General features: G+C 46.9%; 1 protein-coding gene across 3 annotated transcripts in view; it reads right to left on the bottom strand.

Annotated features, from left to right (window-relative positions):
• The window catches only part of LOC137374707 (uncharacterized), a 195,708-nt gene extending 184,639 nt beyond the window's left edge, over positions 1-11,069 (bottom strand). For all 3 annotated transcript variants that reach the window (XR_010975892.1, XR_010975888.1, XR_010975889.1), the window contains exon 1: positions 10,933-11,069. The gene's annotated coding sequence lies outside the window, so the exon portion shown is untranslated. The remainder of the gene's footprint in view (positions 1-10,932) is intronic.
• Between the last annotated feature and the right edge of the window lie 1,052 nt (positions 11,070-12,121).

Raw genomic sequence — 12,121 nt, 5'->3', positions numbered from 1 at the left:
AACACTGAACTGGTAAATTCTTGAGCAAGTTGTGAAGCAGCAGGTGCTGAGGTCTCTCTCTGCCCCTGCCGTCTTACCGCGGTGTGTTCACCATTTTGCCCACCTTGTCCTGTGCTGGAAAAAGGGGAAAATAATAGCTGGAGTTCTCTTCCTTGCACTTGAATGCGACCTCGGATATTCCAGGAGGTTACATCAATGACATCCCATCTCGAACTGGCCCACCTCAACCATTGGTTTCCCAACACATCCATCCTGGTGACTCACCGCCTGCCCAAGACAGATGAGAAGCAAACAGATTCTTCACTACCTGATAGCACAATTCTCAATTTCAGTCAAAAAGTGAGAGTGTTCAAAGAAATTGAAATAAATCCCACAATATTTTTTATGTCGCAATGATTCTTTCTGCAGATGCTGGAAATCTGCGGTAAGAGCAGAAAGTGGTGAAAATACACAGCAGGTCTGGCAGCATCTGTAGAGAGAGAAACAGAGTTAACGTTTCGGGTCTGTGACCTTTCATCAGAACCCTGATGCAGGGAGTTAAATCCCCTAAAAGTAACATCAGGTTGGGACCACGACATCAACCCGCCCACTTCTGGGTTCCACCCAGGCGGGTTTGCAGGTGAGCAGGGAACGCCCATGCAGTTTTCAGGAAAGTCATTTGAATATTCAAATAAGTCACTATGATCTTTTTAAATCAAGAATTCTGGCTTTAACAGCCAGCACACCTATTTCCTGGCCTGTCACCTACTTGCCAGGGTCACTGAGGAGATTGCACAGTAGGAAGAGCTTCTTCAGTGAAACTGACAGGCTGGGAAAGCTTTGATCAGTGAAAATGAAGAGCTCCAGTCATGGCCAGGTGAGAGAGAGGCTGTGGTTCACAGCACGTCATCTCAGGGTGAGCTATCACTGCTCGGCAGATGATTGTCAACTTCTTGGAAGCTACTTCACCTGTCCTGCACTTCACTACACTTCTCTGCTGCCAGCCTTCAACACGCCAGGGAGCAGCTTATGCAGCTCCACCTTGCACCTCTGATGAGGAAAAAGAGTAACAGCAACACTAATACCAACAGCACCTCAGCAGCAGGAGCAACACTAGCAGCAGCACTAGTTGCCTTCTCCTCAGCCACATGCTACTCCACAGGGCAGATGGAGCTCAGAGATCCAACTGGAAGGAGGCAAGAACCCCCCCCCCCACCCTCCGCCACCCCCGCACAGGGTCTAGAGGCAGAATATCATCTCTTTCGACATGTCTGAACACCAGTGCCTCAGAAGGTTCAGGCTCTCATGGCTGGTCATTAATTACATCTGCAACCTCCCGGAACAAGACCTCCTTCCCAGAGGACCAGGTGGGCACACATTGTCAGTGGCTGATAAGGGTTATTGGAGGGCCACTACTAACCACCCCCCTTCCCCCCCCACCCGGGGTCTCAGCCTCTACGCGAGGCTGTGCACTCTCTTCTCCTGCAAGGAGAGGTGTTAGAAATGTTTAATGTGAATGGGAGGGAATAACAACCTTTGTGGAGGCTGACTGTGAGGCATGGGTGTGAGAGGGCAATAGGATGAGGGCGAGTGTGAGTGTTGGCTGTTCAGATGAGGATCTGAGATGCCTGCAGAGAGAGGAATGAGTCGAGCTGCAAGGTGTGTTGTTCTGAGTGCTGTGCAGGGAAATGCTGGGCAAGAGTGTGGGGCTTGGCACTGATAGTGTTATGCCACTCACACCTTCCCCACCCTCCTGAAGTCCTGCATTGTCTTGGTGCACTGTCTCCAGGTTGGAGGGAGCACACTCCTGCTGCTCACTTCCTCGGCCTCTTCCATCCACGTCTGCTTTGTTGGAGAGGCTGTTCTCATCCTCCTGACATTGGGAGAGCTCACCTCACCTGCAGACCCTCAGATCCTGCAACAGGTCCACTAGATACAAGTGAGGGACCCGGGGTGGGGTGGAGGCAGCGGTACCAGGTTGGGAGGCAGTAGCGCAGTGGTAATGTCACTGGACTAGTAATCCAGAGCCCAGGCTAATGCTCTGGGGACATGGGTTTGATTTCCACCATGACAGATGGTGAAATTTGCATTCAATTAATAAAAAGAAAGTCTGCAATGGAAAAAAAAAAGCTAGTCCAATGGTGACTAGTAACCATTATCCATTGTTGTAAAAATCCACCTGGTTCACTAATGTCCTCTAGGGAAGGAAATCTGCCATCCTTACCTGGTCTGGCCTACATGTGACTGCAAACCCACAGCAATGTGGTTGACTCTTAAATGCCCTCTGAAATGGCCTGGTAAGCCACTCAGTTCAAGGGTGATTAGGGATGGGCAATAAATGCTGGCCTAGCCAGTGATGCCCACATCCCACAAACAATTTTCAAGAAAAAGTTCAGGAATCCACATCCAGTTCAGCCATTCTGACCCGTACCGGTGTCCCTTTAATTAGAAATCGTTCCTTTGACAGATTCGGCATATCATCCCGCCTGCCCTTTCTGATTGGCCGGGAAACCTGGAAGCCAGATGCTAATGCTGTAGCTCAGTCAAAGAGCCACGGCACAGGCGGCTGAAGCTGTCAATGGGTTCCCAACCCACTACAGGTCCTGTTGATTCAGTAGGGACCATCAGTTGAAAACACCACTCATTCTCCCTGTGTCTAATCCATCAAAACCTTTCATACTCTTGAAGACTAATACAAAAGCAAAATACAGAGGATGCTGGAAATCTGAAATAAAAACAGAAAGTTCTGGAAATACTCAGCAGGTCAGGCAATATCTGTGGCAGGAGAAGCAGAGTTAACATTTCAGGTCGATGACTGTTGACCTGAAATATTAACTTTGTTTCTCTCTCCACAGATGCTGCCAGACATGCTGAGTATTTCCAGTACTTTCTGTTTTTATTTCATAATTTTAAAGACCTTTATTAGGTCACCCCTAAGTCTTCACTTTTCAAGATAAAAGGGAACCAGCCTGTTCACCCTCTCCTGATAGGTATACCTCCCCCATTGCCCCCATGTTTATCATAACTTCTTTACTTTTCAATTCTATCCCTCTAGAAGTAGACACTAGTGTACGGTTTGCTTTTTGTTATGACCTTATTGAACCATATCACTAATTTTAGTGACTTGTGTATTTGTATTCCCAGATCATCTTGCTGCTCTACACCATTTAGATCCTTATTTTCTAAGTAATGTGCAACCTCCTCATTGTTAAGTGGGGAGGCGGTGGCATACTGGTAGTGGTATTGTCACTGGACTAGTAACCCAGAGACCAAGGGTATTGCTCTGGGGACATGGGTTCGAGTCCCACCATGGCAGAAGGTGGAATTTGAATTCAATTGATAAAAAAAATCTGGAATTAGAAAGCTAGTCTAATGATGGCCATGAAACCATGATCGATTGTTGTAAAAATGCATTTGGTTCCTTAATGTCCTTTAGGGAAGGAAATCTTCCCTCCTTACCTGGTCTGGCCTACATGTGAATCCAGACCCACTAGCAATGTGGTTACTCTTAAATGCCCTCTGAAATGGCCTAGCAAGCCACTCAGTTGTATCAAACCATTACAAAGTCAATAAGGAATGAAACTGGACGGAACACCCGACATTCAACCTAGACACCGGAAACGACAACGGCAAACCCAGCCCTGTCGACCCTGCAAAGTCCTCCTTTCTAACATCTGGGGGCTTGTGCCAAATTTGGGAGAGCTGTCCCACAGACTAGTCAAGCAACAGCCTGACATAGTCATACTCACGGAATCATACCTTACAGACAACGTCCCAGACACTGCCATCACTATGTCCTGTCCCACTGGCAGGACTGACCCAGCAGAGGTGGTGGCACAGTGATATACAGTCGGGAGGGAGTTGCCCTAGGAGTCCTCAATATCGATTCCAGACCCCATGAGGTCTCATGGCATCAGGTCAAACATGGGCAAGGAAACCTATAGCTGATTACCACCCACTGCCCTCCCTCAACTGATGAATCAGTACTCCTCCATGTTGAACAGCACTTGGAGGAAGCACTGAGGGTGGCAAGGGCGCAGAATATACTCTGGGTGGGGGACTTCAATGTCCATCACCAAGAGCAGCTCGGGAGTACCACTACTGGCCGAGTCCTAAAGGAAATAATTGCTAGACCGGGTCTGCGGCAGCTGGTGAGGGAGCCAACAAGAGGGAAAAACATATGTCCTCACCAATCTGCCTGCCACAGATGCATCTGTCCATGACAGTATAGGTAGGAGTTACCACCACACAGTCCTTTTGGAGACAAAGTCCCATCTTCACATTGAGGATACCCTCCATCGTGTTGTGTGGCACTACCACCATGCTAAATGGGATAGATTTCAAACAGATCTAGCCAATGCAAAACTGGGCATCCATGAGGCGCTGTGAGCCATCAGCAGCAGCAGAATTGTACTCAACCACAATCCATAACCTCACGGCCTGGCATATTCCCCACTCTACCATTACCATCAAGCCGGGAGACCAACCCTGGTTCAATGAAGAGTACAGGAGGGCATGCCCGGAGCAGCACCAGGCATACCTCAAAATGAGGTGTCAATCTGGTGGAGTTACAACACAGAACTACTTGTGTGCCAAACTGCGTAAGCAGCATGCAATAGACAGAGCTAAGTGATCCCATAACCAACGGATCAGATCAAAGCTCTGCAGTCCTGCCACTAAAGGTCTGCTCGGGTCTGCAAAAAAAACCCCAACTTGAACCCGATAGAACCACATCTGACCTGAGCCTGACCTGATCGTCAGTTAACTGCAAAACAACCACCTTTCCAGTCCAAAAATTAAATGAACAGTGGAGCCACTTACCTGTGACAGAGTGTGTCTGACCCGGCCCGACCTGAGCCTGAAGGCCGGACCCGGAAGTGCAACCCAACCCGACCCGAACCTGTTACATCCAGCCGTGAATGGTACTGGACAATTAAACAACTAACTGGAGGAGGTGGCTCCACAAATATCCCCATCCTCAATGATAGGGGAGCCCAGCACATGAGTGCAAAAGATAAGGCTGAAGCATTTGCAACAAACTTCAGCCAGAAGCACCGAGTTGATGATCCATCTCGGCCTCCTCCCGAAGTCCCCAGCATCACAGATGCCAGTCTTCAGTCAATTCAATTCACTCCATGTAATATCAGGAAACGATTGAAGACGCTAGGTACTGCAAAGGCTATGGGCCGTGACAACATTCTGGCAATAGTACTCAAGTGTTGTGCTCCAGAACTTGCCGCGCCCCTAGCCAAGCTGTTCCAGTACAGCTACAACACTGGCATCTACCCGGCAATGTTGAAGATTTCCCAGGTATGTCCTGTACACAAAAAGCAGGACATGTCGAACCCGGCCAATTATCGCCCCATCAGTCTACTCTCAATCATCAGTAGTGTGATGGAAGGTATCATCAACAGTGCTTTCAAGTGGCACTTGCTTCACAATAACCTGCTCAATGATACTCATTTTGGGTTCCACCAGGGTCACTCAGCTCCAAACCTCATTACAACCTTGGTTCAAACTTGGGCAAACAAGCTGAACTCAAGAGGTGAGGTAAGTGTGACTGCCCTTGACATCAAGGCAGCATCTGACTGAGTATGGCATCAAGGAGCCCAAGCACAATTGGAGTCAATGGGAATCAGGGGAAAACCCTCCACTGGTTGAAGTCATACCTAGCACAAAGGAAGATGGTTGTAGTTGTTGGAGGTCAATCAATCATCTGAGCTCCAGGACATCACTGCAGAAGTTCCTCAGGGTAGAGTCCTAGGACCAGCCATCTTCAGCTGCTTCATCAATGACTTTCCTTCAATCATAAGGTAGAAATGGAGATGTTCGCTGATGATTGCACAATGTTCAGCACCATTTACTACTCCTTAGATACTGAAGCAGTCCATGTAAAAATGCAGCAAGACCTGGACAATATCCAGGCTTGGGCTGATAAGTGGCAAGTAACATTCGCACCACACAAGTGCCAGACAATGACCATCTCCAACAAGAGAGAATCTAACCGTCTCCCCTTGACATTCAATGGCATTACGATCACTGGATCCCCCACTATCAATATCCGGGGGATTACCATTGGCCAGAAACTGAACTGGAGTAGCCATATAAATACCGTGGCTACAAGAGCAGGTCAGAGGCTAGGAATCTTGTGACAGGTAACTCACCTCCTGACTCCCCAAAGCCTGTCCACCATCTACAAGGCACAAGTCAGGACTGTGATGGAATACTTTCCACTTGCCTGGATGGGTGCAGCTCCAACAACGCTCAAGAAGCTCGACACTATTCAGGACAAAGCAGCCTGCTTGATTGGCACCCCATTCACAAACATTCACTCCCTCTACCACTGGTGGCAGCAGTGTGTAGCATCTACAAGATGCACTGCAGCAGCACACCAAGGCTCCTTCCAAACCCATGACCTCTACCACCAAGAAGGACAAGGGCAGCAGATGCAATGGAACACCACCACCTGCAAGTTCCCCTCCAAGCCATACACCATCCTGACTTGGAACTATATCTGTCGCTGGGTCAAAGTCCTGGAACTCCCTTCCTAACAGCACTGTGGGTGTATGTACCCCACATGGACTGTAACAGTTTAAGGAGGCAACTCAACACCACCTTCTCAAAGGCAACTAGGGATGGGCAATAAATGCTGGCCTAGCCAGCGATGCTCGCATCCCATGAACAAATAAAAAAAAACATACCAAGCTTTGAATAAAATCAGTTAAAGTTAATATTTATTCTTTCCCATCTTTTGGAGATCGCCCCTGCGACACAGTAAACACAGATCCTCATTCCCAGGAGCAACAGGCTCTGCGTGCAGAGACGAGGGAAGTCAAGCTGTTGCTGCAGCTGAAAGATCCTCACTGTCTCCTGGAAGGAGTAGTCTGGGGAACATGTTAAATAACAGGGAGAACGTGCTGCTGTATGTGTTAGCACTCAGTCAGTGCAAACTTTGTGAAGACAAGCGCTTTCAACTTAACTGATGCGTCTTCAAGACATTCAGCCAGAAATCAGCAAAGGACATATCTGAGATCAAACGTTATAGAGGTCAAGCTGCCGCTTGGAGATAACAGCATTATTTAACATTCTTTGTATTTATTGTACTAATGGCACAATTTTTTCAAATACAGTAACACTGAATATCAACCAATGCACGTACAGAGTATTATCTACACTCCACTTGGTTGTCTCCCTAATTATTGACTAAAGTTTTTCACAAAACAAAAGCTCTTTAAGCCTGTTAACACCAATCTCCTCCTATCTGACATAAATCAACTTTGCAAACAAAAAAAGTCATCTTTGCAACTAAAAAGAAATGAATGCCCTAAATTTAAACTCATCTCCAACTTTTTAAAACATCAGCAGTACAGCACTCACTGGAGCCATGCTGCACACAAGCATCCCATTTTAACAGGCACTATTCAGGCAGCCTGCCTCGGACAAGGGCCTCATTTTGATTGCTGATGATTTCCCTGACCCCATTTTAACCGGCAGCAATCAGGTTGATGACTGGTGTCCGGCCTTGCCAGGGAAACCTGGCCCTCCAGATCAGCAGTGCCGGATGTTACTTTTATTTTTTTTTATTTTTCCTTGGGGACCAGCAGGTGCATGAGTGCTCTTCCAGGATCCACAAGGAATCATTGAGCCTTCTCTGCACCAGGATTCATGCCATTGCATCCGACTTCCACCGTGTGTTGCTAGGGACCGTTCCCATGGGGCCCAGGATGTGGCCTGTTGACATGCTTGCCCAGCAACTGATCTATTTGAATGAGACCAGGAGAGTTAAAATGGCAGTGCTCAGTGCTCACCCCGTGTGAAAATGGTGTCTTAAATTCAATTTATGGTATTTTTATTGTGCTTTTCTTCATTCCTGTGCCCCGTTTTGTGTACTTATGACCATTTTGTATATATAAAGGTAAGGAGATTCTTGACATTCTACACTGCAGGGTTGGGATCATTAATGGAGTTTCAACTGTATGTGTTCATTTATAGGGCAGGATTTTGTAATCCCGCTGCCAGGAATGGCGGTGAGTGTGGAATATGGTGGCTTTGCCCCACTGGTCCCATGTCGCCGCACCGCCGCGATAACGTGGCGAGCGGTCACTTTACATATTGATGGTGGCCGCCCTCCCCTGCCACCCAAATCACTTGGCGGGGGCGGCCTCGGCGATGTTGTGAACAGCGTCACCTGATTCGTGAGCAGGTGCTGGCGCCATTTTACGAAGGCTGCCAGCCCTGCAAACAAAATGCAGAGTTGCCGCCGTCCCCCCCCCCACCCACCGCCACACCATGTATACACTGAATGCAAAGTTGACCAGCTTTGCCCCCTGCCCCCACCCATCGATACTCAATATGCAGCGGTGACCCCCTTCCCCTCCTCCGTGGTGCCAGCTTCTCCTGGATGGGAGAGCGAAGGCGTATGAGTGCCACATGTCACTCTGAAGATTGGGAATGGATTGGAAGATTGCGACGGATAGCATGATAAAGTATGCAGAGAGGTATTTTAAATATTCTAACTAGGGCCCCGTCGCAGAGCGGCGGAGGGGCCGTCACGGAGCTTCCCCACCTCCGGGAAGATCGGGCCTGGCAATCCCGGCGTCGGGTTCTGTGGCGGCTGCTCCCGCTCCGATTCTCCATCCCCCCACCCCCACTAATGAAACCCTACGTCGGGTTGAGAACAAAATCCAGCCCATAGGTACAGAATTCCTTAAATTCCCAATGAGAGAGCACTTTCACTGTTCCTGCATACTGCTCCACAATTCTTTTTCATACCATTCCAGATTTATGTGTTTCAGTATTCTTTGCGAGCTGCAACATTTGTTGGCATCACAGACGAAGGGAAGAATAACAGAATTTATAGCACAGAGACAGGCCATTCAGCCCAAATGGTTTCTGTTGGTGTTTTTGCTCCACACGAGCTTCGTCTCACCTTATCCCATCAGCAATGCCTTCTATTCCTTTCTCCTTCATGTACTTATCTAGTTTCCCACTAAATGTATCTATGCTATTCACTTTAACCAGTCCATGTGGTCGTGATTTCAACATTTTAACCACTCTCTCGGTAAAGAAGTTCCTCATGAATGGTTTATTGGATTTATAATGTATAAAATCATTAATGTCATGAGTTTGTTGTGATGGAAGCCACAGCTGCCAAATGGAAACATATTAATTTTGTCATATGGAACACTGTTTGAATGCTTATTGAACATTGAAAATAACTTGTCTAAAAACACCACAGAGCAATCTCTGAAAACATGGCTGCACATTTGCATTCTGAGAGACAGTTGCACAGAGAGACAAAGTACTCCCTGATTCAATTAGCCAGATGGGTTTTGGTCAATAGTGATGATGAAAAGACATTGAGAGTCATTATCTGTGTAAGAGCCAGCATTCTACCCCCCTGAACCCCTCTCCCACTAAGTATGTCTGGTAAGTTTTGAAGAATCAACAACCCTCGCAGGTGATGCTTTCTCCAACAAAGTGTTAGTCACATGACTAACCTGCTGGCCAACCTGGGAATTGATTGAATTGTGCTCATAGTAATGTTTTGAGGCAGACTGCATTTTGAAGACCAAAGAGAAGCAAGGTCTCTATCTCTCTGTCTCTCTGTCTCTGTCACTCTTTCACGTAAAGTTCCAGGGATCCACAGAAGTAACTTAAACCTCAAGACAGAAGACCCTACAATCTTTTGGTACCAGCGAAACAGTATGCACAAAGTATGCACTGGGCCCCAACGAGAACTGCATGACTTATCTTCAATCAATGACTTTACATCCAACCCAAAAGCAGTAACTGAGTTCCATCTACTACTTCAAATCTTCCCCTTTAATTCTTTCTTCTCCTCTGTATCTATTTGTATATGTGTTTATCGCGTATGCATGCTAGTGTGGTCATGTCACATATTTTTAGTAGTTTTAACTGAGTTAGAGTTTTAGGGTTAATAAACTTACACCTTACTTGTTTAAACCTGAGAAAACCTGTCTGGCTGTTTCCTTTACTACTACAATTACAGAGCAGTGAGCAATGACTCACTGAGGGGAAGCTAAAAACACTGTTTTTAAAAGTTAATCTCTGTTACAGCCAAACCAGGAAAAGGCCGAGAGGGGAGCCCTAGACCCCTTCCTCACCGGGTCATAACAGTGTGTTTATATATAATGTGGATAAAAGGGCTGGAATTGCTTAGTCATTCTTGTTGACACCTGGCTTAACTCCAGAAAAGCAGCAAACTTAGGAGCTGTGTGGGAGTTTCCTGTGGCCTGCTTGAGGTGGCAGAATCAGGTGGAGTCCCTGCACTTCAAAGCAATTGGATGAAAGACTTCAGAAACAAATTCCACAAAACCATCTAGTGGCCAGAAACTGTAACTACATTGTGAGAGTTGACATAGCAAAAATGGCTGGGAATGTTGATATGATAAGAGTAATATTCATCTTCAGTTCAGGGTGGGAGAAGGTTTGGAAAAATGCTGGTAGCGGATTGGTCACCTATTCTGCACCCTGCCCAATTTGGTGAATGAAAAAGAAAGAAGACCAGGAGAATGCAGCTCTTCTTCAATAAATGGCATGGGATCCTCTGCATGCATGCGAGAGAGAAGGGCCATAGTTTACCAAGTTCATATCTAGAGTGGAAATCCCATTACCCATCCCAAGTCTGCAAAAAAAGAAAGATTGATTTATACAGCACCTTTCACAACCTCAGAATGTCCCAAAGCGCTTTATAGCCAATGATGTACTTTGAAGTGTAATCACCCTTGTAATATAGGAAATGCAGCATCCATTTTACACACCATAAGCTCACATAAACAGCAAAGTGATAATGAACAGATAATCCATTTTAGTGTTGTTGATTGATCATACTGAGTTTCTAAATTTGTCTTTTACACGATAATATCATGAATACTACTGGCACAGGAATGCAATACAAGTCCAACAGAAATACCATAAACTGACTTTTACCTCGGGTGAGCAGTGAGCATGGTGTCGGGGACCATTCTAAGACAACAGGCTGGATTTTAAGAGCCGCTGCAATCTACCGCACAGCTGCTCATTCAAATACTCGGGTCGGCCCGTGGCCTCCCCCCCCCAACAATCGCGTGAAGGGGGCGGGCTGTCCGATGCCAGCAATGGCGTCAGCTGCCTGGGCGCAGCCGCTGGCGCCCTTTCTAAATGGCAGCCAGCTTTGCCAGTGAATTAAAATTTTTAAAGTCATACCCCACCACCTGTTGCAATAAAAATTCTATCGCCCCTTTCCCATCCCCCGATACATTAAGTATTTGCCCTTCTCTCCCCCAAAACACTTACCTTTGAAATATGACCATCCCCCCCTACACTGTACAAAGTTTAAAGTTCACCATTTCCAACCATCCCCTAATCATGACGATTATTTGACCCTGTTCCCTCCCCCCCACACTAAAAATCTTAACACCACCCCCCCACCTCACCAGTATCACGCCTGCTTTCTCCAGATGGGGAAGTGAAGGTGCAGGAGTGCCGGCTGCTGCTCTGAACATCACAGCGAGCCCGTAAGATCCCAGGTAAGTGCATGTTAATGTAGTCATTTTAATCATTTACATATTTAGATGCAAGTCCTGTTGCCCAGCAGTAGGGGGGTGGGGGGGGCGGGGTCTCCAGAGAGCCTTGCCACTGCGGCCCACCTGGTGTCGGGCTCTGTAGTGGGCCTCTGCCAGAACGATCTTCCAGCCTCCCCTCCCCACCACAAAGTCTGACGTCGGGAACGTTGTAACATCTCCAACAGTAAAGCACTCCCTCCAGTACTGGTCTGAACTGTCAGCTAGATTATGTTCTAAATTCTCTGGAGTTGGACGTTCACGTTGGGCTGACCTTGAGATAACATTACGTCAAAATGGCAGACTCAAGGACTAGTGCATTAAGTATTTGCCCATTGGATTCTCTGTTCTTAATACTCAGGTGCAAATTGCAGGCAAAGGGACTATTTAAAAGTTTGCTCATATGACCTCTCAGGTTGCAGAACTGCCAGGTTAACAGTTCAAAGGTCCAAATTGAGTTAGTGTTTCACTGCCAAACTTACAGAATCCTGGCATCAGCAGTATTTCAAATTTATACTAGCTCAGCTTTTTCTTTTATTGCCCATTTAAACAAAGTATCTCTGTCTTTCGATATGATT

Source organism: Heterodontus francisci, chromosome 10 (assembly GCF_036365525.1).
Source record: "Heterodontus francisci isolate sHetFra1 chromosome 10, sHetFra1.hap1, whole genome shotgun sequence".
NCBI classification, from domain to species: domain Eukaryota; kingdom Metazoa; phylum Chordata; class Chondrichthyes; order Heterodontiformes; family Heterodontidae; genus Heterodontus; species Heterodontus francisci.
Note: the sequence above shows the minus strand (reverse complement) of the source record. Positions and strands in the feature narration are given on the sequence as shown.